At 33.3% G+C, this 20,414-nt stretch overlaps 1 long non-coding RNA gene across 1 annotated transcript in view; it reads right to left on the reverse strand.

The window, feature by feature from the left end:
- Positions 1–3,349: 3,349 nt before the first annotated feature.
- Positions 3,350–20,414, reverse strand: part of LOC148110356 (uncharacterized) — a 128,704-nt gene continuing 111,639 nt past the window's right edge. The window contains exon 3 of the long non-coding RNA XR_015723882.1: positions 3,350–3,790. This is a non-coding gene — a long non-coding RNA (uncharacterized LOC148110356). The remainder of the gene's footprint in view (positions 3,791–20,414) is intronic.

Below are 20,414 nucleotides of genomic sequence, written 5' to 3' on the forward strand. Positions count from 1 at the left end.
ATTATTCCTCTTGAATGTATTTTAAGTCCAAATCACTTTTGGAATTAGGCAGGATATAAATAAATTAAGCAATATAAACATTAATTCAACAGAGAGACCTGGGCTGGCAGACAACCTGCAATGTCCTTGGGGACAACCAGTCTCCTGTAAATCACATTTGGAGAACTATAAATCTTGTCCAGTGCATGTCTATGAGTTTCTACGTCCTTTTTACCGGTAGTCTCAGTGATAACATGCTTCAATCCAACTCTGCTCCTAACTGTAAGGTATTAATACACGTAGCCATAGAATGCTATATTATTTCATGCTTCACATGCTCTCTGTTTTTGACCTTTTAAACATTATTAATGAATGCCACAACTCCCTTTGACCTCATCATCTTTAAGAGACACTTCTGAGACACTGCTGAGAGGCATAATATTTCACAAAAGAATTGAAAAAAAAAAGCTGCAGATAAGCTTACAGGCACACAAAAAGAATGAATAGGAGTTTTTCAATTCTGTCACCCAGAATCTTTGGATTATCTGGAGATATTTTGGGGGCTATTGTGAGGGGGGAAAAACAGATAATTGGTTAGCAGGATATTTCTCCTCCCCTTAAGTTTCTGCTTCAGCCATAATATTCCACTCTGGATATTTGTGGTGGGGAGTTCAAAAAAAAAAAAATGTTTTAAGAAGGACTATATGATTTCAGAACTATTTAATTGTTAGAAGCATGTTTTGTTTGTTCTTAACAAATTTACTGTTTTTATTTATTTTTCAAATGAACAGGTGACCCAATTTTCATCTTCATAAATGCTAACACAATGGGAACAAAAGCATTTTCACTTAATCAAGAATTTCTCCCTCTTCACTTTTCCTTAGAAAGCTTGCCCACATATACCCAACTCACTGACTAGATAATCTTTATTATTTTCATCTCCTCCCCAAAGCCCTCATTCAAAGTATGCTAATGCTTTAGTTAATCATGAAAGGTTCTCAGTTTTTATCTAGAGTTTAGTAAGATTAAGCAATTACTCCATTAAAAAATGTATTAGTCATCTATCTACCCGCAGAAGGGCTAGAATCTTGATACGTAATTCTTTGAAAAAGTTATAGATTGTTCTTATGTCACTGATTTTATATATGCTGAGGAGAAGTGCATCAGATTAAAACAAAGTTAAAGAGGGGAAATATTAAGTACACAAGAATTTGAAAAAGAAGGCATGAGAAAGAAGATTTTTAGCAGTTAACTCTAATTCAATCTGTGTTGCAGATCAATCTGGAACTGAGAGGAGTATAAATTGCCTTCTAAGTACTTCTGTTTCACTTAATCAGGGAAACTTCAAAAAGCAAATATCTCAGGATAAATTGCACTGGAGAACAGTTGTTACCAAGCATCTGGCAAAATACCTAAAGAGGATTATTCTCATTAACAAGATTTTTTAAATCTACATTTTAAGATCATTAAATGAACTTAATCTTAATCTGCATGATCACTACTACTCCATTATCTATTTAAGATGATAAAATACAAGAACCAATGTTTCCTAGATGAACCAGAACATTTCCAGAATGATGAAAAGTATTCCAGCCCACTGAGTATAAAATTAGATTGCCGAATGACTGTGGCTGGCTCGATTCTGAGGTCATGATGACTCTTCCTTATGCTAAGCAGATGAAATGTCAGAATAAAATCATAGCCTGGCTTTAGTTATGAATCTTAAATTAAGCGAGATAAAAAACCTTTTGAAGTGTCATGTACTATGATGAAGTTTTATCTCCTTATTCTTATCCAGGGTACGGGAAACCTTATTATATACCATGAATACAACTTGCTAGCTAAACTGACTTTAAATGAGCTCGTACTCACCTTATGGGACCAAGGAAACATCTTCTCAGTGCCGTTAGTTTACAATAAAAAGCATGCTACTAGATTCACATCTTGTTTTACTTTCTTTGTTAATATGGTAATTGGTAGGGAGCAAAAGATTCAACCCCAGCACATCATGTGGTGCATAATTAGCCACGATTGTATCTCCTCCTCCCTAGCTCCCCCAATGGCAATATGCATTACAGTACATTTCCTTTTGTTTTAGGCACTCTGTGTTGGCCAAGAGTCTCTAAACGTTTTAGTCAAGGCTACCATCATTATGTCGTCAACATATTTGGATATAAGAAATTATTGCTATCATAGATTCTCTAATGTTGGTAAGACTTTCATAGATTGGTGTCCAGTGACGCCATCTGTTACTCAGGCTTCTGGATCTTGAATATTAATATTTTAGCAGTACAGAACTTTTATTTAAAATTTTCCCTTACCCATGTCAAAGTTTTGGGACAAATAACATTCTCCACAGGACTAAGAATTTCAGAACTAAAAGCAGGAACAGGGCCCTCCAGGTTTATCTCTTTCATTAAGTTCTACCCAGGAGAAAGAAAAATCTAGGCTTTTCAAGCACATAGCTTTCTAACTCTTTCTTTTCTTTCTGCTTGTCTCTGCAAATTTTCTATCCCTTTCATGTGATGGAAACTATACATGTCAACATATAGATACACATACCTATGCACATATACATATATATTACTTATAAAAATAAACAAAATTTATATCAAAATTATGAGGCTCAGTTTTGATATAAAAAGTTTATTTCATCAGATATTCCAGGGTTCTATTCATGTGTTTAGTGTTGCATTATAAAGAGACAGGTCAAGTGTGTTCTGGGATCTGAATTAATTTTTATATTAATAGAATATTAAGCATGGTCCCCAACTTCGCTTTACATATCAAATTTTTCAACCCCCTAATTATATCTTTCTAATTAATTTTAGCCATTTTCTACTACAGAATTCCAAATGTACTTTTGGGTATTCCCTCCCTGCCAATGAATGGAATGGATTGCTTCTATCATTTTAAGGAAACTGATTAATACTTCCATGTATCATCTTTTGAAGGTCTTTCTAGAATTTTAATAGATACCTGATTCCAGTCAAATGTGACCCAATATGCTATCTTAGGCATAAATTGAGGAGACAAATTGAGGATAACCGTAAGTTGGATTATAGCATTCTGTGGGACCATATTCTTGAAGAAATATGAAAAACAGAGTATTTAAAATCATAGTAACTGCTTTAAAATAAGTTAAGCTCTATGTCAGACATTAGAAAAGGTAGAAAACAGAGAATAATGAATTGATAGCATCAGCCAAAAATAACTTATTTTCTAGAATTTTAGTTTCTATAACCTGGTTGCACAAACAGAATCACAAGGGCAGTTTTTAACAATACTAGAATCTAGATCACAACATTTCTGAAAGAGAATCTTGGAATCTGTTTTTCTAAGAAGCTGCCTGGATGGTTCTTCCATAGCCATTCTGATTAAAAAAAAAAAAAAAAATAGGCCAGGCATTTAGAAACCACTACTTAAGAATTTTATGCTTAAAAGTCCTTAATTACACTTTGAGTTTCATTTCTTACATGTAAAGAACTTGGAAGTCATCACATCATCCTTAACAACAAGAGCAAGCTGTAAAAACTAAAAATCAGTGACATCTAGGACAAATCAGAGAACCGAGGTTGCAGAGCCCCAGGTCTGCAGAAACAGGTGCGACCAGTCTAGCAAAGAGATCTGCTTACCTGGAGTAAGTGGCACGGGAAGCATAAACTGACAGGAACACTTACCGGGTAATTTCGATGCACTGCTGAATGTGCACTGGTGTTGAGAGGGAGAAAGTCCTCAGGACCACAACTTTACCTCTAGAAGTCTCACCAATTTCTCAGAATGAGGATCCAAGAAAGATAGCTTCATGGCCCTGGTAGAGAGAAGGAAAGGGTAATCAGTATGTAATATGTCCAAGCCTTCACCATAATAAAGGCATACTCTCTCAGGGAAAGAATTTGAGCACATTCTGAGCCTAGGCTTGGCCCCATACAGCCTTCGTGTTTCAACTGAACAGAGAAAAATAGAGCCACGAGGGCTCTAGAATACTGTAGCTAGAGACAGAAATATGTGGCGGGAGGTGAGGGGTTACAAGGGGAGAAACAGGTGTGAAGTTCACATTTCTAAAAAACAGGCCACTAAAATAATGAGCTATAACTGGAAGACTAGAGAATGTTCACCTTCCTCACATGTTACTAGCCTACAAAAGTGAAATACAAAGAGGAAAAAAGCACGTATTGCATGGTGCACTGGGTGTTATACACAGCTAATGAATCATCGAGCCTTACATCGGAAGCCGGGGATGTACTGTATGGTGACTAACATAATATAATAAAAAATCATTAAAAAAAAAAAAAACAAAGAGAAAAAAAGAATGAGAAAAGTAGAACACAGTATCTAAGAACTTTGGGACAATTTCAAAAGTATAAAATATGCATAATGAATAACAGGAGAAAAAAAGAGAGAAAGAATCAGAAAAAGAAAAAAAAAAAGTAATTATGGCTAAGAAGGTTCCAAAACTGATGACAGACACCAAACTACTGAACCAGGAAGCTCAGACAACACAAAATGGAGTGAATACTAAAAGCGACATAAACAAACAAATAATAACAAAACCAAAACTAAAACAGACAAGTCACTACAGCTAAACATATCATATTCCAACTGCAGACAAGACAGAGAGATTTTAAAGTTAAGCAGATGAAGGCCACCTGGCTGGCTCAGTCAGTAGAGCATGTGATTCTTGATCTCAAGGTCATGAGTTTGAGCCCCACATTAGGTGTAGGCATTACTTTAAAAAATAAAATAATATGAGCCAGATGAAAAAAATTCACTTTACCAAATGAGGAACAAATGTAAGATTACAGTGGGCTTCTCAAAAGAAACCTTGGAAGAAAGAATAGAATGGAGGGGAATATTTAAGAATATATATAGATCTATTTGAATTTTGAAAAAAAAAAAAGTCTGTATCTATTAAAACTATCTTTCAATCATGAAGGAGAAATAAAGATTTATCTCATGAAATGAAAACTGAGGTAATTCATTGTTAACCAGACTTGTCCTGCAAATCTTAGAAGAAATTCTAAATGCAGAAAGAAAAGCATATAGATCAAAAACTTGGATAAGGATAAGAGAAAGAACCCAAAGAAGGAATAAGTGAAGATGAAATATCTTATTTTTTAATTATTCATCTTAAAGCAATGTTTTGGGGATTATATCATATGGATAAGTAAAATGAATGATGTTACTACAAAGGAGAGGAAAGAATTAGGAATTCTCTATTTTAAGTATTTGTATTATATGTAAAGCAGTATAACGTGCTTTGAAGGTAGATTTAGAGTAGTTAAATATGTGTATTGAAAATTCTAGAGCAACTACTAAAATTTTTCAAAAAGCAGTGTAATTGATGTGCTAAGAGAGATAACCTTATAAAATGTTCAATTAAAGAAAAACAGAAAAAGTAAAGAGGGAGGGGAATGAAACAAGAACAAATGCAACATATGGAAGTTACAAATATGGTATATATTTATTGAATTATAGCAATAACTAAATGTAAACGGTTAAATACACCAATTAAAAGACGAATTATCAGAACTGATAAATAAAACCAAAATCCTATATGTTGTCTAAAAGTAACTCATTTTAAATACAAGGAAACAGATACAAAGACAGCAAAGAGATGCAGAAAAACATCAAAATAAATCTGAATTAGCTATATCAATTATAGACAATGCAGACTTATGAACAGGGGTGATTATCAGGGTTAAGAAGTTCATTAAGTAATGATAAAGGATCGAACCTCTAAGAAAATAAAGCAAACAAAATGAATATAAACCTAACAGTAGTGTCAAACACATGAGGAAAAAACTGACAGAACTAAAAATAGGATAGATAAATCCACTATTTTAGTCACTTTCCATTCAGTAAGTGACAGGTCAAACAGAAAGAAAATCAATAGGATATAGTTGACCTGAACAGCAATATAAATATACTTGTTTTAAGTGACATTTACAGAATGCTCAATCTAATAAAAGCAGAATATACAATATTCACATTATTCTCAAGTCATATAAAACACTAACCAAGATTTGCCACCTTTGGGGCATGAAACATAACTTCCACAAATTTAAAAATTAGAAATCATACAAATTGTATACAAATTATAAAAACTGGAAATTATTCCAATCTGTTCATTCTCAGAAAAAATGGAATTAAACTAGACTCAAAAATAGAGAGATAACTAGAAAACCCCAAAATAACTGGTAATTAATCACTACACTACTAATAATTTATGGGTAAAATAAAAAGTCATAATACAAATTAAAATATTTTGAAGTGAATATAAAAATACAATGTATACAAATGTGTGGGATGCAAGGGCAGTGGTTAAAATAAAATTTATAGCATAGAATAAACATATTGGAAAGGAAGGTTGATCTAAAATTTGTAATCTAAGCTTTCACCTTAGGAAACCACAGAAATGAGAATAATTTAAGCCTAAAGCAAGTGGAAGAAAAGAAACAATTAAAAAAAATAGAGTAGAAATCAACTAAATTCAAAGCAACAGGAAAAAACAATTAAAGCCAAAGCTTATTGTCTGAAAATTTCAGTAAAATTGATAAACTACCTAGGCTAACAAGAAAAACTTTCATCTAGAAAAAAATGAATTTTAGAATATATTTAGATTTACAGAAAAGTTGTGAAGGTGTTACAGTTTTCATATGCTCAAGCCCAGCTTCCTTTATTACCAACATCTTACATTAGTAATATGTATTTGTCACAATTAAAGAAATATTATAGATCCATTATTATTAACTAAAGTTCATACCTACATTAATAGTTTCTTAGTTTTTACCTAGGTCCTTTTATTATTGCAGGATCCAATCCAGAATACCACATTCTTTGAACAAAAGCAATTAGGAATTACGTGATTGTTCTACCTCTGAGGTTCAACGTCAACCTCACTTTTGACCAACGAACTTATATTTTCTTATTTCTCTAGAAATGTATGTATACTTTCCATACTATTTCTATACTATTTACTTAGAGAAGTTTCTCAGTTTGACACTCTACTGGTAGTTTTAGATATTTTAAGCATATATGTTTATTTTATTGAAAATTGCATTTGAATTTATAGTTCAACTTCTTTTAAATAAGAAGGCACTTAAAGTTAAGAACTTAATGTAGCCCAGAGATTGTCCTTACACATTATACTGTAAGCTCTTTGTTTTAGAGATAGTAAGATTGAAAGCACAAGAAGTGAGCTCCCTTGCTAAGATAACAGAGCTAGTCAGCAGCAGAGCCCAGGCCATGATACAGATCTCTGAACTCTTCTGTGCTTTTTCCACTTTCCAACATTGCTAATTTTCCATCTTCATCTCTGGTCTGGTTCTTCCAGCCTTAGATATAAATTAGGATAATTCCTCCAGTTTTGTTCCCCCGTAACAGAATAAATTTGAATAGCATCTGAGTAATCTCTAAATATATATCTTTCTAAAAAATTTACAGCTGCAAAATATTTTTTGAAATATAATGCTTTTAAAATGTTTAGAGATTAATTTTTTTTTCAAACATCTCACAAGTGATTTTTTCTTGAAAATGTATGCATTTTATTTTTATGGCATCTTTTATAGTAAATCATTGCAGTGCAGGCTTGATATTTTTATCTTTGAGATATTATAAGCCATTTTAACCAAGAGATGGCCTATACTTACACCTGTACTGACCTAATAGACAGTAATGGCTCATTTGTAAGTTTTATAACCTAAGGCTTTAATATTTCACTGGAAAGACTCTAATGGGCTTTGGCATGAGAAAAATCTATGGAGAAATCAGATGACTTTTTATAAATTATTAAGTAAATAACAGTCATTTGAAACAATATACATTTCAGTACCAGGAGATTATGTAAATGTTACAGAGATCTTTCTCTCTTTCTTTCCCCCCCCCTACCAACTGCCTGAATTTCTACTACATTTATAGTCTTCTATCAGAGTTCTGGTTTATAAGAGGTGGATATGCATGCATATTATAAATGTTGACACTTTTGCTTAAGAGAAAGAGTACTGTGAGGCGCCTGAGTGGTGTAGTTGGTTAAGCAGCTGATTCTTGATTTCTGCTCAGGTGGTGATCTCAGACCCACGTCAGTCTCCACTCTAGGTATGGAGCCTGTTTAAGATTCTCTCTTTCCCTCTCCCCCTCTTCCCAGGTTGTGCATGCACACATACACGCACTCTCTCTAAAAATAAATAAATATATAAAAGGGAAAGAATCCAGAGATCTTTTAAGCCCTGTTACCTCATCACTGCCTCCATTTCTTTCAAATTGCATTCATTATAACAAATGTTTCACACAAAACATAAAATGGTGATTTCAAATATTTGTTTTTATGATTAGCATATAATAAAGTGTTTGCTTAATTTCTAATAATTTTTTCTAATTACTGATTCTGCCTCCTTGCAGTTTATTAACACATTTTATTGAACTTTTATTTTATACATTTAGCTCATAGTTATGCTATTTATGAATAGAATTTTTTCAAATATTTTTACTTTAGGGTGTCTTTTAGAAAATCATTGCTATTAGAGTAATGTCAAACCATTTTCATGTGAGTGGCCCAGCCTGACAAAATTCCTTGAAAGATCTGACATGGTATATTGACCAATGTCAGACAGTCCTGTAGAACCAATGGGATCTGCCGTACTCCACAGACAGGAGTATGCTTTGTCTGAAAAACCTATCATACCTTATTTGAAACAAAAGATATATCAGTGCATGGTCTAGAACGATTCCATTTGATTTCAAAAGAGTCTAAGCATAAGCAAAACAATCATGTTTACTGAGGAATTACATAGATAAAGTATTTTGAAGGAATCAATCTCTCAATGAGGTAAGGAGGTAGGGGTGATGAAAGAGACAATAGGGTTAGCAGCCATAGACTTATTGATCTTGGTTGGTTCAAGGGAAGCAGAGAATAAAGGAACTCACCCCCATAGGAAATTCCTGCTATCTGAACATGACCTTTATGGAAAGGCCCATCCAACAACAGCAAAGAACACATTATTCTCAAGTTCATATGGAACATTCACCATGACAGACCACATTCCACACCATAAAACATAGTTCAATGAACTTAAAAGAACAGAAATCATACAAAGGATGTCCTCAGAACTGGATTTTAACTAGAAATCAATAATATAAAGACAGCTGGAAAATCCCAAAATATTTGGAGATTAAACAACACATTTCTAATATAATACCTGATTCAATGAAAAATTCTCGTAAGAAAATATTTTGAATATAATAAAAACGTAAAGATAACTTAAAGATATTTGTGCGACGCAGCAAAAGCAGTGCTTAGAGGGAAATTTATATCACTGAATGTATATATGGAAAAAAAGATCCAAAATCAACAACCTAAACTTCCCCCTCAAGAAATGAGAGCACAAGAACAATTTTAAATCTAAAGCAAACAGAAGGGAAGACATAATAAAAATGACAGAAGTAATAGATAAAATTGAAAACAAGAAAATAATGAGGAAAATCAACAAAACCAAAAGCTAGTTCTTTGAAAAGATTAATGAAATTGAAAAACCCATAGACAGTCTAACCAAGATGAAGACATAAATCACAAATATCAAAAATGAGAGAGTGTCATCACTTCTGATCTCATGGAACTTAAAAGGATTATAATAGAATAATACAGATAGCTCCATGCCCTCAAATTTAATAATGTAGATGAAATAGAATAATTGAAAAGCACAAACCAAAACTCAAACAAGGAGAAATCAATGATAAGAATGGACTTATATCTATTAAATAATTTGATGACTAATTTATAACCAGAGCAGATAAATGCATTACAAAAAAAACTACAGATCAATACGTTTCTTTAATATAGATGCAGAAGCTCTCAATAAAATATTAGCAAATAAAATCCAATAATATATTGAAGTATTATACTCTACAACTGAGTTGGATATCCTAGCTATGGAAGGCAGGTTTAACAATCAGAATTCAATTAAAATAATGTGCCACATCAATAGGCTAATGATAAAAAGATCACATTGATATCAATAGCTTAAAAAAAACCTTTTTACGATTGCATGTAAATCTACAATTATCTCAGCCACAAAAATATAAAATGGAAAAGACAAAAAAATGGTATCCTGGGATAAAATTACATAAAAAATTAAAAAAAACGTACCATGTCTTTTGATCGACTAGTTAACATCCTAAAGACTTAATTTTTTGTAAGTTTGTAAATAAATTATATATAAATTTTCTGTGGCACAATAAAATAGTAAAAAACAGTTTTTGGAATTAGAAACACACACACACATACATACATACACATACTCTTTCTCTCTCTCTTTCTGTCTCTCTCTATATATGTCAAGCCAGTAAATAAACTTCAATAAAAGAAGAAAAAGTATGTGGGCTTACCAAAGTTCAATATAAAATAGTACTGCCATTACTTTATGTTTAAAAGTGTTTTATTGGTAAATAAATAAAGGTGGGGGCAGGGTTAAGATAGCAGCTCGATTTTCCATATTGCATGTATTACTGTTACCAATGGAAAAATAAACAAAATGTATATAAAATATTAAAAGGATTATACACTTTAATTGCTATCATTAGTATCAAGTGTATTTCATTTACTTTAAAATACAGTACTGATGCTTTATTTTGGTTATCTCTTCCTAAATACAAAATATATCTTAAAATTTGTTCTTCTGTTTTGTATTCTAGAAGTATATCTTTGAACTACCTTTGTCCTGATTGTTCTTTTCCTATTTCCATGTTAGCGGATTTAAATTTCACATTATTATGTAGCTATGAGTTTAGATGGTCTATTTTTAGTCCTTTTCTTATTCTATATAAACATTTAGAAAATACAGTTGAAATTATTTCCGAAAGTTGGCATTATGATTTCCTGGACTCATTTACCTTTTGAACTTGCTTTCCTGAGAACACTTCTATTTGTTATCATTAGTAAAAATCAATTTCTTGAAGCTCATTTCTTTAACAAAGTAATTTCCTTTTCCCCACTCTGTTTATATTTAGGGGATCCTAACTCAAACTTGCCTCTCTCCACCCTCAAATAATGCCTACATGTCTTTAATTAATCCCATGTTATATATACAACTACGCATATATACCCTATAGCTAATGTTTCTATCCTTATTTGATTCACAGGGAATGGTACCACTAGCCATTTCTAAACAACTTCTTTGTTACTTATTATTCATCTAAAAAATCAGGACTCTCTGAAGATGCTGGATTAATACTAAGGAAACAATTTGTTCTGTTTGAAGGCTTTTTTTCATCTGCCTTTTTGGTATCTGGAGGAAGATTTAGTTATTTAAGCATAACACCCAATTCATAATTTTAAAAAGTGCAATGCAGGTATTTTCAAAGGGCTAACTTTTTAAAAAATTTCTCTCCTTTTTTAAATGGGATGTCACCTTTACTATATTTCTTTCCCATTGCTTCTCAAGTTGCCTTTCCTATTTTGCATTTTTTACATATTTACCATAAAATAATTGGTTTCCTGAACATCCTTTTTGACTTCTTTGAAATACTAGGAAGAAGGCTATGGGATGGATAGTTTTCCTTTCTCATTATTAAATATAGCTCCTAACAATATAGAAAATTAGCATCCTAACTAACACAAAAAGTGAGTTTTTGAAGCAGGGTTCTGCCTTTGCAAAACCCAAAAATATGTGGCATTGACTTAACAGCTGCATGGCAAAAAGTGAGAAAACTAATACTGGAGATTTTAAAAACAGTAATCCATGTTTGTAACAGCAAAAGATTTACTTAATCACCATCTGCAATAAGGAAGGAAAAAAAAAAACCCACCATGTATTTGCTGGGTCAGCTGCTCTGGGGGAGAAGCTAGAATAGCACTTAGAATACGAAACCTCGTTAGGTTGTGTTGGCTTCCGTGGGCTGGATTTAAAACCCATGTCATAAGAGATAGGTTAATACATGAACAAACTGGCCAGTTGGCTGTCATAGATGAAGAGGTAAAGGTCTTTCAAGCTGAAGCCACTGATTCTAACTCTAAATAATGGAATAGAAGAACCAAAGTTTTTGGTAAAATATCTCTATTGAACAATGTGTAAAAAAGAAAAAGAGAAGAGAGTGGGAGGGAGGGAGTACAAGAAAGTGCTCGAATTTGAGAACTGAATTGAGGCAAGGCACATGGGAGCCAAGCAGCTAAAAATAATGCAGATTTAAGACATATGATGGGGAACACTTTGCATGTGGTTAGTGATGAATGAAATGTCTAGTAAATTTGTGAAGGGATCTTATTAGTAAAGAAACCATGATGTCGAACTGTAAACACACCACTGGCTTTTGGAATCATTTAGACAGGATTTAAAGGGAGCACAATACCAAGGATGGAGTGCCTTAAGCTACTCATTCATATCAGCTATGGCCAAAAAGCATTCATGACAACCAATGGGCAAGACAGTTCCTTCCAGAGAAAAGACTCAGGGTCTAATAAATGCTGGTGTTCATTTTTATTGTTACAGCCCAATAATGGTCTCTTGTCAGAAACTTGAGTTTTAATTATTGTCAAATTAAAAAAATTATTTGCAAATTAAAGAATTTGACTTGATTCACTTAAATTTGAGAAAGGTCATTTAAAAATGAATTAAAAGCCATACATTATTGTTATTTATCATTTGTATTCCCACAGAGCTATATCTATTACAAAGTATATTCTTTTCCCTCTTTTATACTAATATGAACGTGTTGATAAATGCACTTAGGCACATACACATACATATCCATGTATAATTCTCTAAGAATACAGCTACATATACAAATGTTGAGAACTGTAACCTGTATGTATACCGGAATATTTTGTCTACTCCCCATAGGCAATGCTAAGGATGAAGAGAAAATTATGTTTAAGAATAAATAAGACTTCTGGAAACAATGTAGGTGATTACACAGGGATGAGATGGGGATTTCTCAGTGAAGTGGAAATGCACAAACATTTATAGACTTATTCTATACTACTCTGTTTTAAGAAATTTTACTTATAATAACTAAATGAGAACATTATTGTCCACATTTTAATGAGGAAATAAGACAAAAATGAATTTTTTTCACTTTGCAAAACTGATAAGTAATAGATTGGGATTTAAATCTAATATTTTATAAGTGAGAGGGGTACTGAATTGACTCAGTATAGCGATGACATAAGAACAAAATCACCTTCAGGAACACCAGGTTATTCAAAACGGACACGGAAGTTATTCAGAGATCATTTTACAAGAAAGAGTTGAATAGGGAGGCTGAAGGGACTCCATTTTAGAAAGCCTCCCTCTCTGCTGTTTTTCTGCCAGGCCCCATTTACTCATGTTCCATATTTTGCCTCCGAATAGGCCAAAGAAGCTATGTTCCCACCTCAAGGGGGAAGCAAGAAAGTGAATCATTTTCTGAGTTGTGTCCTAGGCCCCAAACACATAATAACACCTAAGAAGAGCCAGATCCCAAACACATTCCAAGACATTTGCTTCAAACCAACCTGTGTTAACACCAGCATCAATACCCCTGCCTTTGATTATCTATGGAATAACATCTATTGTTCACTTGACCCTTGCCTTTGGTTGGACCCTACCCTGGATTCTGGAGGAGCATGTACCCTAGACTCTTTTCTTATATAAACCCTTAGCTCCAAGCAACAACGAGACTCATTCTCCTTTCCTTTCCAAGTCTTCTAGACATTCCGTCTGCTATAGCTGTCACTTACACCATGCAATAACCTCTGTTTTCAGTTTCTCTGGCTTACATTTGATTTCTATCCTGCACGAAGCCAAGGACCCTCTTGGCTGGTCCTGTGGGAACCTCCCCTGGGTTCTCAGACTCCGTCTGCTCACATCAAAACTATTATTATATTCCCTTCTCCCTATTACCAACTTTTTTTTAGCCTGAAATTTAGATCAAAATACTGCATATTAGCTACAAATACATTCATTTTTGAAATAAATTTACCTTTTGACTCATCATGGAAAGTCTGATTTAGTATACAATATTTTATTTGTTTGGAAAGCTACTGATGCATATAGCTTGATTGTAGTAGCTTTTAAAACCCTGTAATTACAAATCTAAAATCTGAACATCAGATAAATTATCGAAGAAATCTTCTATAGACAATGAATGATTTTGTGAATGATTTTGTAATTCATTAGTCTAAATTCTTTTAAACATTGCCTGATGAAACATTATCTCTAAGTAAATTATTGATGTGTTCCTTTAATGACAATATTATATGCAATTCGAACACCAGCTAATTTGGCAGAAATTATTTTTTTTAATTGGCTCAACTGCTGATTGAAACCGACAATTTTTCCCTTCAAGAATCTAAAGTGATATCCCATGTACTATATGGTGACTAACATAACATAAAAAAAATTATTATTAAAAAAAAAAAAGAATCTAAAGTGATATCCCAGACAAAACTATGAGGTGAACTAGTACTTAAAAAAAAAAAATTACTTATCTATACAAAGATTCTAAAATGTAGGGCAGCAATATAACACAAAACTTTTTATAAAAGGACAAACATTTAGATGGATTATCAATACAACCATTTCATTAATACTTGTAAATATTATTGTAGAAAAGAAAAAAACCCCGAAATATTTGTTTTCAAAATATTTTAATGACAAACAATATATTTCTGGCAGTGAACGTGAAAACGTAATTATCTATACCTGCCATGTCATATATGTATAATAACCTTGCAACCCAGTGAGTGACAGCAACAAAGGTTTGTTAGTCACTCCCAGATCTATGCATTTTTGGCTGCTTCTCTACTGAGCTATCTACTGTGATTTGCTGAGATTATCTCTGCTAGATTTAGCTGTGATTGGCCACAGACTAAGTGTTAGGATTAAGTCTGAGCCACATGTCTTCTCATTCTAGGACACAAACTGAAGGAGCACCTCTCCTCTGGGACATGGGGTTTCATGAAAGAGGAAGAGAGCAAGAGGAGTAAATAGAAACATGCAATGCCTCTTATTGTTTCTGCTCAGAACTAGCATAAATCATCTCAGCTCAAGGAACTTCTGTGCCCTCATTCAGGAATTTATGAGGGACATTCTACCCCAAAGTTATTTCAGGTTACAGTTTCATCAAATTTTGTTCCACTATTATACATGGGTTGAATATTTTCTGTCTATAACAGCAGCCTAATGGCCGACCACCATGTGTCTCTAATGCCAATGCCACACTGTTGAGGTTTTGTTATGGCAACATTCCACATCCGGTGTCACTTTCTTAAGTCTGGTTTTGTTGTAATTATGCATAACATTCAACCGGCAACTCTGTTGTTTACAATGGCTTGCATTTATGTCTTACTTCAGCGTCTGAGAGTTTACTGTGACTCTTCAGAGCTCTACTGGGTTTATCTTTGCTGGACTAGGATGTAGGAGGCAAGCTGGGAGAAACATAGCTCCATGTGAGAGTTTCCTCACTTTGGGATAGGATAAAGGAGCATATCTTATATGAGATGTGTTCTCAGGGTGGCGAATGGAAACACACAATGTCTCTACATACCTCTGCTCAGTAATGGCAAACTCTGTTCTATTTGCATTCCACTGGTCAAAAAAAAAAAAAAAAAATTACCTGGCTAAGGCAAAGGCCAGTGGGAAAGTAGATTTTTCCCCCACATTAAACCATGGCAAGAATGAGGACAAGAGGAAATATCATGAATAAATAATACAATCTACACACCGAGTAGAGTAGATAAACACCTTTGTATTTTTTATGTCTTTACTATTAGGTCTACTTTATTTCAAAAATAAGTAGTACTAAAAAATTATTTCATGAAGCTGGATGACACCATCCAGCTTTGAGTTGACTCATTCTGGTTTTCTGTTTTATAAAATTAATGCTATAGTCTTGTATACAACTCAAATCATCAATTTTAAATATATAGTTTTCAATCTCTACACAATAGAACAACGCAAAGAAGCTTGATGTTTCTGAAACACAAAGCTGAGACAATTATTATTAAATGATTATAATTATAGTGATGAATATTTAAAGTGCAAATGTTCCTAACAATGTTGTGCATTTGGCTTATCAATTTCTCCAACTATAGCTTGGATGTGTTGGAAGATAAAATTATTGATATTTTCTGCTCTCTAAGGGGTAGCAATAGAGAGGGTTTGAGGATTATTTATTTATTATGTTATTAATGTACACATAAGCTCATTGAAAAAACATGAAGCTGCCCTTGCCTACCTGCTTGGTGCCATGAATTTTATCATCAAAGAAGAATGTGTGCAATGATTGCAATTGCTATATTTCAGCTTTGGCAAAAATCTAGCAGTGTTATGAATCAGAATGGGTCTGTAATAATTTTGAAATGAATCTGGGCTCAAATAGTTAGACATGCCTACATGAGACATTTTGCTACTAAACTTCTTTGAATGTGACAAGTTACTAATTGCTTTACATTAATATTTTATGAAAACATGTCATAAACTAGATTTAATTTATACATTAGAAACTAAAATCCTTGTTCATAAGACTGGTCAACAACATTTATTAAGCAAACACAATGGGAATGAATATTACACATATTGCCTTTTAAACTAATGCCAATCTCAAGAATTCTAAAATTACAAGAGATGTTTTTATACCTAGCAGTGACTAAGCCCTAACCATTTGCTTAGGGAATAATGAGTGGTCTTCCAAAATGTGTCTTTCCCTCTTTCTGGTAACATGGTAATAGTATATTTCCCTCTTCCCTTGCAATGAGGTGTGTCTACCTAAGTAATTATCAATGGAATGTGAGCAAAAGTGATGTTTTCCATTTCCATGTTTAGTCCTCAAGACAGTGGCCTTGTCCTCTCCACTGACAGAACAGTTAGGGACCATAGTTATTCAGCTTCGAGACAATGGAAATTCTTTGCGGGATGTGGCTGCACCATGAGGTGGAAGATATCCAAGTTTCTGAATGTCTATGCAGAACAGAATTGTCTTGTAAATGCTGACTATTAACTTAGAACTATTACATAAAAGTGAAATAAACTTGCCTGTTTTTTCAAACACTGTAATTATGAGGCTTATTAAACGCCAAGGAACTCATTATGGTCATTTGCTTTAGCAACAAGGCATAGTAATGTTAATGCTACCTTCTTACATAGCACATTCGCAGAGAGAAGCTAAGATGGAACCCTCTCATCAAATGTAGAGTCTTTTTTTTTTTTTTCACTTTCTCCTCACATAGGTTAGGTAGTAATGTTTTTGATAATGAAAAGGATGGATTTCACTTTACATGATATTGCTAAATCACACAAAATAAATATGTCAAACATCAAAAATTACCATTGCTAAGTAAATAATGTAGAAAGCCCTATCAGTTTTGATGTTTCTCATTTAAAGTTAAAGCTAGTTATTGCAAATTTTTTTCAGCTTCATTTTTAAAGTTTATCTTTTCAAAAAGAGAATTTCAAAAATGGAATGTAGTTGAAAATTCACTAGAAAACAATCAAAATGACATCTGGAAGGATTATACACAAAGTCTAAAAATTCTCATCGATAATATACAAAAGATTTCATTCCTCCCTGTTTCAACTACTTATCTTGAAATGTAATTTTTTAAGATCCAGGGAGGATAATTGTGAAAGATGAAATGAGATGACCTATGCTTTGCATAAGAGGGGTTCTTTTCTACAGTTTACACCTCGCAGGGTACTTAGGAGCAGCAGGGAGCTAGGCACTGATGTAAAGCATAAGGATGAATACACCCTTTGGGGCAAAACGTATTTGAAATCTATTAGTACTTTGTAAGTAGTGACCAAATTATTTTGATGCATAATTTGAATGACTCCTGAATTTGTTTTTTTCCCTAATTCTGACAAATAACAAAATAAAAACAGTTAATTCTTATGCACTTGCTCATTAACTTCAACTTGATGAAATAATAAGCAATGCTCAGAGAAAATACCATCACTGATGACTTTCAAGTGTCCATAGTTTGGGTTCTCCAAAGTGTAGTCCTGAGAAGCACAGGGAAAGCAGTGGGGAAAGTGGGACAGAGAAAAGCCAACGATGAGTGTATTAATGAGGAAGCTGCTCCCAAGAACAACTAAGACTCAATCCTGCCTGGGGGTGGGGCCCTCTGAAAAGCCTTGCGGACGGAGAAAACCCCAGGACTGTCTTACCAGACGCCAGGCAGACTCTAGCGCATTTCTACTAACTCTCACCCTGCACTGGTGGAGCGTTGCTCTCACTCCAGAAATGCATCTGATTTGGGGAGTAAGCTCGCAGGCAGAGGAGGGAGACAGATGCAGGCTCTGGTTAAGAAGCAGTTAGCTAGCTGGAAACTGTCTGTAGTGACAGGTGACCTCAGATGGCCCAAGGCAAATGCTCTGGTTCATCAGTAGCATCTGCCACTCTCCACTTTATAACTATTATATTGTATTTGTTTTTTTTCATCCAGTATTCATGGAACACTTTTCATTGGGAAAGAGTTCTAACTGCTTAGGAAACAACAGTCAATTAAAACAAAATCCTCATTCTTGTGGAAATTGTATTCCAATGGGAAAGACAGACATTGGGGGAAAAAAAGCAAATGAACATATGATTGAGTGCTGTAGATAGAATGGTTAAAATTTCCGTAGTAAAACTATCTATATCCTCCCTGCCACTCCCCCAAGCACCTGAGGATGACAACCAGCAGGTTTGGGCTCATTGTAAGTAAATATTTTGCTCCATAGGTACCTGAAAACAATGAAACAGACTGCCACTTGAATGAATTTTTATTTGTCAAGGATAATGTAGAACAAGTAGATTATATGAAATGTTTGATTAAATGATAAACTCGTTTCTGGCTTAGAGAGAAATAATGATTTAACTTTAAAATTTGTTTAGATTCTTGGTTTTAACCTGCAAAAATTCTGACCATGTTTTAGAGTTAAAGAATAATACTCAAAATATTTCATGTCGCCACAGAATACGTTTTCATTCAAGCTGGATACACATTTTCTCGCAGAAAATCTTCTTAACTGTGTCCACAGCATAAGCATTACTTATTAAATTTCCAGCCCGCAGCATAGCACCTGGCATGTAGTATGTGCTATATTATCTACCCAAACTATATATAATGGACTCTTTTTAAGCATTAATTTAAGTGTCTTGATATTATTATTTTATAAGCATTTTAGTTTCCATATTTGTTATTAAGCCATCTTTGTATACATTTTTCTTCCACATCTATTTAAATTTTGAAAGTAAGTTAGCTGCAGGGTTTAAAGAGGAAAAAAAAATCCTAAAATTTAATTGAGAATGTTCTGTTATAGAAACTATTTAAGTCAATTTTCAATACAGTGATATTTACTTTCTATTGAAATTCATGGCTGATAGTGGAAAGCATGCCCAAAACACACAATTCCTAAAATTTCCTATATATATAAAGTGTTTTTTTGTATACAAATATCATAAAATTTAGAAGATTAAATTTATGAGATGCATGAATAATAAGTTAAAGAAGTTGCTGTCTTCTTTTGATTATTTTTCTCTGAACCAGAAAAAAAATATTAAAAAATCATAAGTCTCCAAATAAATAGTAGAGATCCTTGCCTCCAGCAATAGTTTCAATAAAACAATAGTGCTAAATATATATAGTCTCTGTTGTTTCTTCTTCTTTGAAAAATATGATGCAGATTGCTTTAAATTTTTTTTTTTTTTTTAGAGAGAGAGAGTGAGAGTGAGAGCATGAGCGGCATAGGGGAGGAAGGGACAGAAGCAGAGAGAGAATCTTAAGCAGGCTCCATGCCCAGGACAGAGCCCAAGGGAGGGCTCAATCTCACAATGCTGAGATCACTATCTGAGCCAAAACGAAGAGTTAGACACTTAACTGACTGAGCCACCCATGTGCCCCTAACCATTTTAAACAAGTGATAAGGCACACAATATTATAACGCTAATAAAGCTTCAGATTACAAGGAAATTCCTATATATACTACGTGTATACACACATACACACACATGAAGTGGAGGCTTTAGTTAAACTCTACGGTAATTAATAAAGTTTGTATAAAAGTATTATAACTTGATACTTTCAAATGAATTTTTTTTAATTTACATATATATTATAACTGATTCCAGAAACTGACAAAACAACTACAAAATCATGGTCATGTGAACATGATAATTACTTTCTAGGAATCATTTCTATTAGATATAGAACTTTATAATAGTATTTGTCAAGCTACATTTTTTAGATTTGCGTAAAATTTTGATATGTTCAAAAAAATTTATCTATATATATACATTGTACCATTCAATATAAAAGAGAAATATAAAATTGGAGATGATGTATTTCTTAATCTATATTCACAAGGTGTTCCTGGTGTTCAGTTGAGGATGACTCTGGATCTCCAATATAGATTTGTGTAGATTTGTTTTTAATGACTTGAGATTCTGAGAATAGCCTTCCTTATGATGGCATTCTCATTCCA

The sequence above is a fragment of the Ursus americanus genome, chromosome 3 (genome assembly GCF_024610735.1).
Source record: "Ursus americanus isolate L20-20 chromosome 3, mUrsAme1.1.p, whole genome shotgun sequence".
NCBI classification, from domain to species: domain Eukaryota; kingdom Metazoa; phylum Chordata; class Mammalia; order Carnivora; family Ursidae; genus Ursus; species Ursus americanus.